This window comes from Coptis chinensis, chromosome 7 (assembly GCF_015680905.1).
Source record: "Coptis chinensis isolate HL-2020 chromosome 7, ASM1568090v1, whole genome shotgun sequence".
Taxonomy (NCBI): Eukaryota; Viridiplantae; Streptophyta; class Magnoliopsida; order Ranunculales; family Ranunculaceae; genus Coptis; species Coptis chinensis.
Window position 1 is genome coordinate 41,603,792 of NC_141462.1, and position 10,375 is coordinate 41,614,166.

General features: G+C 38.8%; 1 non-coding gene across 1 annotated transcript; it reads right to left on the minus strand.

Annotated features, from left to right (window-relative positions):
- Positions 1–6,174: 6,174 nt before the first annotated feature.
- Positions 6,175–6,278, minus strand: LOC147487586 (small nucleolar RNA R71). The gene has a single exon (XR_015203360.1). It is a non-coding gene; the product is annotated as a small nucleolar RNA R71 (small nucleolar RNA).
- Positions 6,279–10,375: the final 4,097 nt, after the last annotated feature.

Below are 10,375 nucleotides of genomic sequence, written 5' to 3' on the forward strand. Positions count from 1 at the left end.
TTGAAATATGTTAATTGTCAAACTAATCATTTAATATTTTCATCTTGGCTTGGTAGGTTCCATGCGTGTCAATTTCAAAGAGAAGATTTTGGAACTTCTATTAGCTTTCTTAGGGAAATATGTAAATAATTTTTTACTTAGCTACTTTATGACTTGATATAACAATTAGTTATGTTTGTGTTCGATATTGTACATTCAATTCTTATCTTAATAAAATCAGTTTCTTTAAAGAAATTTACTTATGTGGGGTTGTTTTTGTTGATTGGTGTTGATGTTTATGATTACGAAGGGGAATGTGGTTGTTTGGGAGAGTGGTTTGTATTTGCAGGTTGTTATAATTTGTGAACAATACTAGCACAATTAGGAAAAAAAATGACAAACTATGTCGACTAAATAAAAAGGTGAGATAAAAGGGAATTTATCATGATTGCTTCTTTTTATATTATCTCGGTTTCAATAAAAAAACCATCTCAGTTTTCTTCTATACTAATTGGTTTCAGTCACAATTCATCTCGGTTTTCTTCTATATTACCTCGATTCCATTAAGAAAACCGAGATAATATATTTAGATAAGATGTCAGACTTTTGAGATAATTTAGTAGCTTATTATCTCGGTTTTATAGAACTCTATTATCTCAGTGGATGTTATCTCAGTTTGTTTGTCCTATAAAATCGAGGTAAAAACTCTAACATCTCACTTTTTAGCCAAGCTTATAAACCCTTTTTTTAGTAGTCCTTTCTGCCGGTCACTAATGAATGTCAACTTTTCCTTGTGCTTGATGAGATGTGGCTTTAATTCAGACAAAAAAAGACTCCATGTATCCTTGTTCTCACCTTTGCACACATAAAAACCAATAGGGAAAAGCCCATTCATGGCATCCAGTCCTATAGCAATCAAACAACACCCACCATACTTACCTTTGAGAAAATAGCCATCAAGCCCAATCACTGGTCTACACCCATTCACCCACCCATCCAGTGAACCCTTGAATGCAATGCCTACACCAACAAATGTTTGATTGCTATCTTTCACAAACTATTTAACAAGGCTACCAAGATTGGACTTCTCTATCTGTCTACACATCTCTGGGACTACTGCATATCCAACTTCATAATTTCCATTAATTTTTTCTAGCATCAAAACTCTATTAGACCAGGCAGTCCAATAAGATATACTAACTCCAAACTCATAAAATATCTCTTTCTGTATATCCCATGGTTTGTAATCAGGATGATCTCTTATTTTGTGAACAAGTGTTTTAGCTACCCATGGTGATGTAGCCTGTGCATACTTGTTTTCATCGTCAGCCTCACATGTATGCTGGTTCAAAAACTTCCTAAGAATGAATGTGTGATTGTCTCTTTTGGTAACAGTGGCAATTACTTTCCATTGACAATTGAGATCTTTACATTCTAAAATGAGCCTCTCCTTGTGATTCTTCAGATGTCTAAAGCTAAACTTCTTTCTAATTGCCAAATTTCTGAAAAAATCCCTACAAGCCTCAACTGTTGGCCAACACATTTTAGGCTTGAAGTCACACACCAAAACATTTTCAACTTTTGGTCCTGCAAGTTTAGCCATCTCCTCTGTCTCATATATGTTTGTATTGACCCTCACAACATTAGGCAAGTCACTACCTTGTAGCTCTTCTTCTAAATTTTGTAGTTCTTCTTCCAACACCATTGGCTCCATGTCATTCAAGGCCTCATCATCAGTACCACATACTAAGTAGTCACTATCTGAAATATTGTAGTTGTAATCTTCTTCATCCTCATCTTCAGCACTCCACTCATCATTATTTATGACAGTACCAAAAACTGGTCCAAAACTGTAACCATATTCATACATCTTGTCACCTTCATCATCACTTCTAATCTCCCTGTCATCTAATGCATCACCATCATCATCTGTAAATGTCTCACCTAAAGCAACCTCATCAAATGTTTCTAGATCAAGTGAACCCAATACATGTTCCCAGTCATCCACAACATCCTTGACAGTGTAAGCACCTTCAGGTTCACTATTTTAGCATGCTCAACTTCAACTATTTCCTCAACTTCATCATCAGAAGAAGACACAAGGTCCAACATCAAAGTCTCTCCATTAGGGCCTACAAGTGGTTTCAACTTCTTAAAGGTTTTTCTTGCTTTTTGGTTGGGTGTTTCTCACTAGGGGGTTTCTCAGTAGGTTGGACATTATTTGAAGAACTTTGTTTGTATACAGTGAATCTGGGGGATCTTCTAACTCTAACTACCTCACTCATTTTTATACTTTTGTTGGGGGGTTATTGGAAGTACAGAAGTGGTGGTAGTCTTACTTGGTGGTGGTATAGGACTTGGTGGTGGTATAGAAGTGGTGGGAGTAAATCTGGGGGATCTTCTAACACTCTCACTTACTTGGACACTTTTCTTTTTGGGGGTAGGGGGTAATGGGTGGGCCTTTACTGGTGTGGACTTAACTGGTTGGGCTTTGACTGGTTGGGCATTTACTGGTGACTTCATTAATGGGAGACTGTTGTCAGAAGCAGTGGTGGGGGATTACAGGAGCTCTAGTGGGTTTAGAACTTGTTGGACCTGGAAAGACATACAAGTGGCATTTTTTGTCTCTATCAGGTTTAAGCTCATACCACATATGTAACAGGTGTTCATCTTTTGTTAACCTGCAAATATACCCTTGAATGATACTTGCCATTTGAAATTCAACTCCCACACCAACCAAGCTTTGCACGTCCTTTTTCAAATCAAACATACAAAATTAATCCCCATCAAATTCCATAGTACTGCTTCTCCTACCACCTTTGTAATCACTACCCTTAATCTTCCCAGGGGTAGTTGTCCCCCAAGAACCATCCTAATGTACAACAAACTGTTTCACACCTAGCACCGAACTAGCCATAGTACTGGACATAACAAAGCAACAAAAATTGATGATATATACACTTATCAACAATAAAATAGTCCTACTTTTAAGAACATGCAATAACAAGAGTACCATAAGAACAAAATACATGCATATATATATCCACCCAACCACCCACACAACAGTCTTCCTTCAAAAAATGCTTTTTAAACATAGGGTTCAACACAACAAATAATGGAATTAATGGAATAAAAACACGATTTTTATAAACACACCTAAAGATCCATGCTTTACACTTTAAAAACGCATGCTTTGACGTGTAAAGTTTGAACTGACTTACAATGAGCAACTCCAAAAAAATCCACGACCACCACAAGAGAGATCTCCACGAACAAAATTCGACAACCAGCTAGCTAACTCACAATTCCAGTTGAAGTTTTTTTCAAAGATTTGTGACTGAAGGTTAAGTGTTTAGTAGCAATCTTCAAGTTATCATTTTTAATGGAGAAGATTAAGTGTTTGGTTAGGGTTTCTTTTTCAAACTTGAACATAATCTTCGGTTTGGTTTGGGTTTTATGAGAGAAGACAAACTATCGTAGTGTAAGTGAACAAAATGGGGGGAGTGCGAAGATTTTTCCCTCCCTATCTCACCTATTTCCTCGAGATGCGAATAAGAAATGATCGAATGGCATATATTATTTCATCCCTCACAGTTCGACACGAGGTGTTCCAAAAACAATTCAATATAAACTAGCGTATCAAGTGATAAGAGCCCAAAATTGTAGTTTTAACCCTTTAACAGTCATACTTTTAGACCAATTATGTGAGTAATAATTAAGAGTTAACACTGATTACGTGTTTTTATGCATTTCAGGCTTCAAAGTCCATTATGTGCAGAAATGTGCCACTTTAGCGAGATAAAGGAGCAAAGGTCAGTTACTAAGGAGTTCCATGATTAAAGGCCAAGTTTCGAGAAGACAAAGCCTTTCTAAAAGCCCGGTCAAAAGCTGAAAAGTCGACGCGGGCCGAAACAACACACAAAGTCAGCAAAACTTCCGAAGGACATATCTTTGGACTCAGACCTCGGAATGGGGCCTACCTTATGTCAAAATGACCGGCTCGGAAAGATATTTCCAATGGTCTAAGCCTTGACCCAATCAGAGGAGCAAAAGTGGACGGAAAGTCTATTGAAGCCAACTGCAGCTGAAAAGCCTTTTGGACTGAAAGAATTGGGTTTTGGGCCTGATTCTCTGGCCCAAAACATGGCTCCAAGCCCATGCACGATTTTTGGATCTGAATGTATAAAAACAAAAGCTTAGCTCTTTGTTAGAGAGGTTGTTAATGGTAGATAGTTAGACCTAGAAATAGATTAGATTAGTAGCCTCCATTAATGAATTCTAGATCTACTTTTTCATGTAGATTAATTAAGTTTAGTTCCATTTCAATTATTGTATTAGATTAAACCTTTGAATCTTGTTCTTCATTTTGATTAGATCAATAAAGTAGTATTTTTATCAATTTCGATTTTTGTCATTTCCATTTCTAGATCCAATTTCAATTCCTGTCCTTATTGTATTTTAGTCATTAAATTAGATTTCATTATTGTTTAATTAAGTAAATTTCAATTCTTTATATCATGTTTAGTTTAAATTTAATCGGAAATGATTGCGTAATGATTCTCGGCTAAACCTCCATTAGAGGGGGTTGAGAAGCCTTGATGAAAGCTTGATTCGATTAACGTAGATTCGGCCGTAATTTCCTTTCCACTCTAGAAACGTTTAGTTCACCATGAGAATGGGTTTAATCGCTCACATGCTAGTTATTAATTTGTAGAAATGCCATGTGTAATTAGAGATTAGGAAGAACCAATTGTTTTCTGGGCGATTCAATTCGGATTACGACGATTTGTAGTTAATAGGATTAAGTCGAGTTAAGGTGGAATCAATTCCCCTCTAACTCCTTATCATCGAATCAACGTAGCATTCCCTTAGTTATTCCCATCGTCGACTAGTTGCATTTCGTGGGTAGTTGCATCGTAGTCTAGTTGCCTTTTTCGTAAATCTCTCATTAGACTTTAAGTTTAGAGTACTTACACTTGAGAACATAGCATGCGGAAGGACTAAGAGTGGAATGAATCACTCTACTCCACTATATCTCATAGACTTGAGAGTAGAATCTTTGATAAACATAGACCCATAAGATTAGTTTAGTTTACTTACGTTTTGAGTTCATCGTTCATTTCGTAGGTAGACTAATTATTTTACTTTTATCAAATGGCGCCGCTGCCATCTTAGTTTCACTTTCGTATTGTTTTCGTAGTGTTAGTACTGTTCTTAAAGTCCCATTACACCCACCCACCCTTGTTTGATTCATACTGTGGTTGTCCATTTCAGAGTTGAAAAATTTCGGGTAAAAATTACAGCTTTGGCCTCTTCCTTTGAGCGACGACCCTATAGCACGGAGCAAGAGCGCCGACCACCCCCCCCATGTGGAGCGCGACCCGCCCTAAAAACACTGTAATTTGAAAATTACCCGGAGCGCGACCGCGCCCTATCCGAGCGCACCCGCGCCCTTTGTTAATTTTTCCGATTTCGACAGTTTTGATTCGAACTTTGATCTTTCATATTTTTCAGTGTTCTAACCTGCTATATACACTGAACAAGCGTAAACAAGACGCTATTCATAAGCGAAGCAAGGACGCAATCAGGTATTCCTTTCTTCCACACCTCACATCTCCTGTTAGAGGTTTATACTAGTATATCAGAATTGTTTGGAGTGTTGATGTGTTTAGCTAAGTTTGGTTTTATCCTTGTATGAGATTAAGGTCTGGCCGAACAAAAACACCGAACGTCATTACACAACAACGTCAACAAACAAGTCTATCTAGTATACCACCCACTACACCTCTAGCTACTATTTCACACACATCACCTGACACAATGCCCGACGAAGAAGAGAGGCCTCTCTCTGACTTCTACAAAGCCTTGAGCGATAGCCCCAAATTGTGCATCGTTCTAGCAGACCCACCGGGGGATTTCCGAATCCCCCCAAATATTTTTAATTTGTTACCCGTTTTTCATGGATTAGACCATGAAAAACCTTATCAGCACATGCGTAGGATTGAACAAGTCCTAACAACATTCCACCATCCTACGGTTGGTACGGAACAAATTAAATTAAGGGTATTCCCTTTCACCTTAGCCGATAAGGCGACGTCTTGGTTAACTGCCCAAACGCCTAATTCTGTGGACTCGTGGGCTAAACTTGTTCAGCTGTTTATGGAACATTTTTACCCACCCCTAAAGACGGATGAGATGCTTTCCAAGATTTATTTCTTTCGACAAAATCTTGATGAAACATTTTCAGAGGTTTGGAATCGTTTCACCGATCTCCTTATAGAGTGTCCACATCATAACTTAGCGAAAGACACGTTAGTTCGTGCTTTTTTCAAAGGACTTCTACACCACCATAAAGAAGTCCTTGACATAATGAATGGGGGTAGTTTCTTAAGCAAAGGAGCGGAGGAGGCTTATAAATTTTAGAGGACCAAACTAAGCTTAAATAACAACCGGGGGGGTAGTGACGATTACTCCCGCTCCGCTAGTTCTTCTTCAACGATTAAGGCTACCGGTATGTTTGAGGTTAAATCAGATCCCCGAGCTTAAAACTCTAATTGAATCCCTCACAAAAAGGTAGAGGCCATTTCTGTATAACAAAAGCCAATCCCCCGTCATGAATGTAAATTCAAATCCATGTAGTTTCTGTTGGAGCCCCGAAAGCATCCCGACTCCCATCGTCCCTATAGCCTATGAACAGGGCTTGTTCCATTAATAGTGAACCTAACGCCCCGCGGAGACAAAATCCCAACTTCGGTTGGAGAAATAACTAAAACGTCACACCTCAAGGGTACAATAACCAATATGTTAGGGCCTACACGACGCCTTTAACCAAGCCCCACTACGACAAGGGATGGTCGGGGAATTTTAATAATTATAACAACCAAGTGCAACCTCGACAAGGTCGCACAAGGTCAAAGTAGTTATAATAATTATAATGCTAGTAGAGGTATCGTTCGGTAAATAATAACTACCCAAATCCACCCATAAATAATTCACTTGAAATAGTTCGGTACACCACCCGTGACTACTACACCCACACAACCGGATCGTCTTGACACCTTCATACAAGTGAGCCAAAACTTTTCCAAACCATGGCTCAATCTAACAACAGCCTTCTACAATCCGTTAATAATTTAACCAAACGGTTGGCTCAAGATAAAGCCCAACCCAAAGGTGTGTTTCCAAGTAACGAAATACCTAATCCTAAAACAACAAAACAGCCTTTGAGATAACCGATAATACTAGTAGTGAATATGAAAATGTAGGTGAGCTAAAGACCATCACCACTCTCCGCTCGGCAGAGTGGTTGATAACAAAGTAACTATGCCTATAGTTACCACACCAAGAGTCCCTACACCGCTATATTACTAGATCTTGAAATAGAAACCGAAGAGCCTACCCTTTGTAGAGGTACCGTTACAACAAAACCTAAAAAACAGGAAGCCACGGTTAAACACCCGAGGGTAATACCATTGCTAAATATAGACGAAACCACCGTTTCCACAAAAAATTAGCCGTGTTAACTAGGGATACAAATTACGAGGAGATTAGGGATGTTTTTAAGAACCTAACTATAAACCTTCCCTTCCTTGAAGCTATAAAAAAAGCTACCACACCATGCTAAGTTTCTTAAGGAATTGTGTACTACTAGGCGTAAGACCAATATACCAAAAGACGCCTTTTTAACAAAACAATTCCCAACTCTATCTGAACATAATGGAATTGTTAAGTACAAGGACCCGGTCGATCCCCATTGCATAATGCACCTTAGGAGATTCTTATACGATGACCGCGTTATTAGACTTGGGGGCTAGTGTCAACTTACTCCCGTTTTATTTGTATAGACAAATAGGTCTAGACGAGATGCAACCCACTAGAATGACGTTGCAATTAGCTGATCGATCTATTAAGTATCCTAAGGGTGTCGTCGAAAATGTTCTGGTAAAAATTCAGGATTTTTACTATCCGGCTGATTTTGTCATCCTCGACACAGAAGTCGTTAACGACTCTGTCCCGATCATTTTAGGGCGACCTTTTCTGGCAACTGCCAATGCGCTCATTAATTGCCGCGATGGTTCAATGTCCATGTCTTTTGGCCATCTTGCTGTTGAAGTCAATGTTTTTAAAACAAAGACACAGTTACCCGATTCGGCTATGGATGGAGAGGTTAGCATGATCGAGGCGTTGCTTTCGAGATTATTTCAACAACACGTTCCCCGATAATCATATGCCCAAATTTCTTTTCCTTTGGAAGTTCGGACTCAATATTTCCATCCCTACACTAGTCGATACACATATTACGGATGAGGATGAGATAGATGACTTTCTCAAAGATGTAGAGGACTATCATAGTAACGAGGATATGACCAATCTAGATGAGCAATTCGATGAGTTTCTTCGAGAAGCGATGAATCACCCTATCAAGAACTACTTTGCACAACATCCACCTCGATTCCCCTCCTTCCACCCTTTCAAAGGAATCTCGAAGTTTTGCACTCGATCTTTTTTGTTTCTCCCGTGCTCCATAATTTTTTAAATCCACCTAGTAAACAAATACTTGGAAGGACAAACCATTTGACACCTTCATTTTCAGAATTGAGACAGGTCCTACACACACAATGAATGAGTTTTGTGCTAAAACCACATCCTCATTGTTTACAGGTCGTCTTTTCTACAACTTATCCATATCCACCATATTCTTCACAACCATTCACTTTTCCACACTTATTTACTAGAACACCCACTCATTCAAAAATGAAAAATAAGGTGCATGATAGGTTACATAATAGGGTTATCCGACTTCGCTTCCATTTCACTAGGTTGAGTCATAGGAAATCTTGGTGCTTGATTGTGTTTGGATATGTTTTCTGTGATATTTATTTATGGAATGATCCACAATTATTTCGGTTGTTGATATATGATAAACTGCATGTTCATACATACGTCTAGATAAAGTCTCGAGTATCTGACTATAAACGACTCAACTTTTGTGTTTGGTGCATTTCCTTTCATTTCCATATATTGGTGAGTGCACCATTAAGGTAACCGGGCCCATCCTATGGAGTGTGTGGCTGTAAGTACCGGATCCGAAGTCCACGTTTGACATAATTCACGTTTTCCACTCTTGCATGTTTTCTCGGATTTTTGAGTCATGTTTCTCTATGGGGTGAATTATGTCTTTATTGTTTATTGTTTTCTTTTTTTAAAAAAAAAATATATATATATATATATATATATATATATATATATATATATATATATATATATATATTAAAGAATAAGCATAGTAACCTAGGAAGTCTCGGGAATCGACTTTAAAAAAGACCATCGCTAAAAACAAATTTTCTAAGCTTCGTTGTAAAAATTTGTTTTGGGGTGGGGTGTTAAATGTTTCATTACTAAATATTTATGTCCCATTAGAGTTGCTTAGGCCGTTTTATTGTATTACGATTCGGGTTGACATAATCCATGAATTTAGAGTTCAATTGTTCGCATAACGTACGTCATGCACGCACTTCGAGGCGTTTTCCACTATCTTATATGTCATCCACGGTCGGAATAGAGTGTTTTATGGATCAGTGGATTGGAAATTCTCTCCTGATCATTTCCATATCTCATTCGCAAAAATCGGACCGGTAACGAAGCGGCAATTTTGATTTGAAGTTTCGCGAAAAATCGAAAAAAAAATCACAAATTTCGATTTTGGGCTTGGGCCCAACCCGCGCCCACCGACAGCGCGACCGCGCCTTTCACCTTCACCATCAGTTCATCGTTTTCTTATCCATCCGCCATTAACGACCAAGCTCCAAAACCTAAAAAACAAAATCAAAATAAAAAGAAAACAAAAATTTACCCACTCCCCAAATTAAATCCCAACCCAAATCGATTCCAAACACCACCGACCACCACCACTACCGATTTCCATCACTAAAAACCACCGAAAATTCAAAATTTTGGTGCTGCCGACCACCACTCCACCACCACCACTGGTTGCTTCAACCGGTCTATTAAAATCACACCACTACATCACATTTAAACCCCCACTACATTCCAAACTTCCAATGGCTCAACAACGCCGAATTTTGCCGGAGCAAGCTTTTACCGCCGACCACTTCGCGCCATTTTACGGTGACAAGATGATCAGTCGAGACTGGAATAGCTTGTGGTACTCGACTGAAGTCAATTACCACGAGGACTTAGTCCGACGGTTCTATGATACGAGGGAGTTGGAAGGGACTAGGATTTTTTTGTTGTTGTAAGAGGCGGAAGGAAGTGACGACCGGGTTGTTGGTAAGATTCTAGGCATTCGCCTAGAGTCCATCTGGATGTCACCCGCGGGGAGTCCCAAAGATAATAGGGTAGAGCCATTGATGCACGAGACAGTTATTGAGGGGAC